The following is a 5,272-nucleotide window of genomic DNA, read 5'->3' as shown; positions in this document are numbered from 1 at the left end:
ACCACCACCACCACGGTCACCCACTACGCATGTAAAACACAGACGCGGAGCCGCAACACTCACGGCAGGATCACCACTTGGGAATACATGCGATGTTAATGGCACTCTTCTTCACAAGCTGTCAATGCCTGTTAATGAACCCATACATAAACATACAGGTCTGTGTTGTCAGACAAGGAGGAGAGTCAGGGCTGGCAGGTAGAGAGAGAGAGAGAGAGACAGGAAGCGCTGAGAGACAAAGTGTGCAGTGAGACAGAAATGAAAGCAAAGAGGCCGATGAATGAAGACAGCATCGTACGTTAGCGAGAGCGCAGAGGCAAAGGCAGGCGGATTGATCAAATAGATACAATGCATCAGATAAAATCCGCCGTTCCATTGGATTGAGCACAGAACTCAAACAAAAGGGCAAACCCAATTTTACTCTCAGACGTTTCTTTTTATTTTCTATAATAGGCATGACTAAATAAAATCCACAATAATGCCGTCCTCATGTGAAATGACTAACTGTTTATACCACAGAAGAAAATGACTTTCGTTTGTTTTTATTCTGTTCATCAGCAACAGATTTCCCCCTGGTTTGCATGCACACGAGGACGCGGGGAGAAACACGGAGCCTGGTGATGTGAACGGGACTGAGAACTGTTTTGGTGGAGGGGGTTTTTCTTTTTCTATTTTTTATCACACAGAGTATAAACAGTCCACGTTTAGCGCAGGTGGCCAGAGGAAAAGGTGACCTGTCTTTTCCTGTTGATCTACGACAAACCACACAACTGGTGCAACAAACATTCAGACCATAACGGAGCCGGGAATCATGGCAATCAATGAGAAGGTGACTTAAAATCTACTCATAACTACATTATACTATGTTGTAAACTGTGTGTTTATATCCGGCTTATAGATGATAAATGGCTGGGGGGGAAATTAATAGCACTTTTCATTCAGAGTGCTTCACAGAAAAATAAAACCGGGTAACGGAAAAGGCCAAAGAGCCTGTGCAGAGTAATGGATCACTGTGTTACAGTCTGTTTACACACTGATTTTAAGTATTAAATTTGTTATATTCACTAGCTAAACAGTATGACTGTGTTGTTGTGGATATGCTGATACAACTGAGCGAGTTTCATCACTGTAATAGTTGCTATAGTTTAGATTTTAATGGTGAGGCAAGTTTCATTTATTAGTGTTTTATGAGAGTTTTACATGAAAGACAAAGATATAATGTAACAGATATTTAGGATTTTAAAAAGAGTCAAGAGTCAGATAAAACAGAATTAAACAGAATTAAATAAAAAATGAAAGTGCAGTGACATATGGATAAACTGCCACGTTTAACTGAACAAAAGGCAGAGGTGAGAAGAATAATCTGACACCTCGATGTAAAAGAATAAAAAGTTCTGTGTGAGTTTGGTCCAGGTTTTGGGAGCAAACTGAAACGTGTTTGTCTGTGTGTAGTTTAGACTGTGGGGCCAGTGAACAGCCCGGCCCCTCAGCTGCTCTGAGAACTGGACGGCTCCTGACAGAGCAGCAGATCAGACGTGTATCTGAACCATTCAGCGCTTTTCAAACCAACAGTGGTGTTTAAAAAAATAAAAACCCACAGGGAACCAGTGCAAACCCTCCTGGTCTTTGTGACGACTCTGAATCAGCTGCAGCTGATCGACCAGTGAAGGCGGCACCACAGTGACCGAGCCTCCTGAAGATAAACCTGAGTCCTGCTGAGACATTCATCTTTTCACTCTTGATGGTTGTAGGTTGATTTTATATTTGTGTTAATGTGGCGTTTATGCATGATGATAGATAAACCTTATAAACCTATTTATTGACTGACAGAGGCAACACAGGTCATAATTTTACTGTGTGTATATTGATGTGCCATTTTAAACACCCTCTATATATTTGTATTTGTGTATATGTAGTGTTAACACGGTCTTAAGACTAGTTAAGACTAATTAGTTAGACTGAGAATCTGGTGTCACTGACTGAGGAGCGTGTAGATGAAGGACTGACCCCAACTATGAAAACAGTTCACAGTGTGACATTAAGTGTCATGACAGCTCAGTAATAGTCACCATAAAGTAAACGGCAGTGTAAACCACTTTGTCTCAAATGCAGGATTTTACTTTTTCCTTGTAAAATTCACAAGAGCAATTAAACATTACGAATATTCAATAATTCTTTCATAGATTTCAAATAATTATTTTATGCAGAATTATGAAAATGTATTTATTATTAACAAAAAAACTACAGATTCTAAAACTGATGGACGAGTGCACTGTGGGTCTGTGCTTCTGCTTCGGGTCAGTTGAGGGTTAATGTGACATCACAGCGTGGTGTTTTATTGATGTGAATACGACAAATAAGGAGTTGATATAAAAAAAATATTTTTAAAAAAAGGGTGCACATTACAGGCATTGTTTTCAGCTCTGACCTGCCGTGTTGTGTGTCCAGTGGAAGCCCTTCAGTAACCTGGCTCAGACATCTGAGCTTGGCCCGGGGCCTCCTGGAACACGTATATCAGCACCGAGCACAGCAGATAGAAAATCATTGTTTCTGACCGACAATCTGACTCATGAAAAATGTTAGGAATATACACACGCCGCAAAAGATACGGCACGTGCAAGACACCGCGTGTGTGTGTGTGTGTGTGTGTGTGTGTGTGTGTGTGTGTGTGTGTGTGTCAACAGCGATGCGAGAGCGCTCCTCAGTCTTTGGTGCAGAGCTGGTGGCTCAGTAAGTCTGCACATGGCAACAGGAGTAGTTGGACTGGCAAAGCAAGAGGCACAGCTGCTTGGAGAGGGCTCCATGGCATTTCTGTGTCTGTGTCCCCTCTCCCTCCACACACACACACACACACACACACACACACACACACACACACACACACACACACACTACAGCACATACATACAGTATATACCCACACATACACACACCATCTCTATCACTCATGCCGCAGCAGCATCCTGGTAACAGACAGGCTCCTGATTGGTGACTCCATCCGTGTTTTCGCCCTCACTCAGTGTGTTTTATATAATTATATATTTATCAGCAGTCCCAGGAAGAGGATTCTGGCGTGGGAGAGGCAGCGTGGCAGTGTGTGGAATGGCGTGGGAGAGGCAGAGTGACCCCGGGCTCAGGTGGCAGCTGTGTTATGACTTCTCTGCCAGGTCATGGTGGATGGTAGGATAGACGCTCCCCGTCTCTCCCTCATTCTGTATTGATCAGTCCGTCTGTCTCTGTCTCTGTTTTCTGTCACATTCCTCTGCTCTGTCTCGCACTCAGTCACAACTTCTCTTGTTCTGGATGAAATATCCCTCTGCTGCAGAATGTGACAGTGTGTGGCATAATGTTTACATGTTGTGCACGCTGCATGTTTCCACACTGTACATCTGAAGAGACCGAGTGTGTTCACTCACTCGCTCTGTGTGTGTGTGTGTGTGTGTGTGTGTGTGTGTGTGTGTGTGTGTGTGTGTGGCACCTAAGGCCAAAGAAACGTCAACGGAGGTTCAGCATTTTTGTTGCAGTTGATCTTGATGCAGTTGTCTGGAAATCATATTGTGCACCTGAATGAAGTGATGATGCTGATATATTATATTATATTGTATTATATTATATTACTACAATATATTTACACTTGTATGGAAAATGTCTTCAAGTTATAAGAGTAACGGTGACACTTCCCCAAAAATGTACTTAGTTTTTCTTCCTAAATTCTAATCACAAAAATAATTTTGTGTGATTGACTCCATCAAAGATATCTAGGGCTTATCCCAAAGGATAAGAGCTTTTAATTAAAACCTGTTTTTGCCTCCTGAGGAAATGATTCAGAATTTTATTAAGGCCATGATACACTTTTGAGGCAACATAGACGGGCACTTTTTTCCTCATGTGCGCCACTATTTTCAAACTCTACCTTTTTTTCTTTGTTTGTCTTTTACCCAGCACCCCCTGTCTGTGGTGCAGGTTACCTTCAGATTCATACACCTTTTTAATTTTTTACACTGACTGGTTGAGCTGAATATACAGCGTGACTGTCGATCGATTCATCAGCTTAATTGTCAGAGGTAATCGCTGTTATTTCTGCTGTAGCTTTTGACCTTCAGCTTTTCTGTGACACAAACACTCACAGTTTGGATCAGATCACAGAGCTAATTTATTCCAGATTTCACATATTGACAACATCAATCACACTGATCTCTTGGTAGCAGTTGCTTTATTATTTCCCCTCATGTGGCGGTTGGTGTTGATCACAGAGGTGTCTCGAGGCCTGACACAGTTTGTAAACCCGAGGGTTCCTCTCAGCGCCAGCCTGCTGCGCTCACTGCTATGTAGGGCAGAGCTAGACCCTCTGCCTGGGTGGGAAGGGGGGGGGGGTTGGTGGTGGAGGATGGTGAGATGGAGAGGGGTGGGAGAGAGAGAGAAAGAGAGAGAGGGGGAGAGAGAGCGATGGGGGAAGGAGAGAGGAGTGAGAGAGGGATGGCAGCCAGCACTGGGGCCCCATGCAGGGATGCAGGAGATGGAGCAGGGAGGAGGGGTAGAGGGGTTACAGGGTGCTACAGGGGGCAGAGAGAGGGGCACAGGCTGGGCATGGCTGGCAAAGGAGCATTCCCTCCGTCTGTGGACATGCAGTGTCTCAGCTCCGTGGTACACAAAGCCCGGGGGTGTCAGGCAGGTTTCACTGGGATTATTATTCATAGAATTTCACTTTCTGGTCAATTAACTCATTAATCAAGATTATGTTTTTGATCCAGATTGAATTTGTTTCTGAGACCAAGGCGACGGTGCAGTGTGAAGCGAACCCACTTTATTGACCTATAGAGTTGATACCATCCACATCTTTACGTCGCCATAACAATCAACTAATATAAAGGGGTGCTATTGAATTTTCCGTGTAGCTGTGGGACTCACAGGAGGCAGATTAAACCGAAAATGGTCAAAACTGAAGCAGAAAAGGCTGAATTTTAGTCCCCAGGTACACTGGATCCTACATTTCCCATAATGCAACACAACCATGCCTTTTATTTCAACTCCCATCTCTCAAACCCACCACCTTCAGTTGGTAATGCGGGCTTTCTCTGTCTCAAGCCCAAGCCTGAGATAACCCCTCCCGATGACATCACGATGACATCATCAGGGTTATTTCCAGGTACCCCTCAGATTTATATTGGGACCTCTTAAGGAACCAGTGCTCTGTATCATTGTATGAGCAGGAACATGAAACATTAAATTCAGGTGTGACGACCCTCCATCACCCCCCCACCCCCCCCACCCC

Source organism: Seriola lalandi, unplaced genomic scaffold (assembly GCF_002814215.2).
Source record: "Seriola lalandi dorsalis isolate HSWRI2012SDOR001 ecotype SW California unplaced genomic scaffold, Sedor1 jcf7180002054563, whole genome shotgun sequence".
Taxonomy (NCBI): Eukaryota; Metazoa; Chordata; class Actinopteri; order Carangiformes; family Carangidae; genus Seriola; species Seriola lalandi.
Note: the sequence above shows the minus strand (reverse complement) of the source record.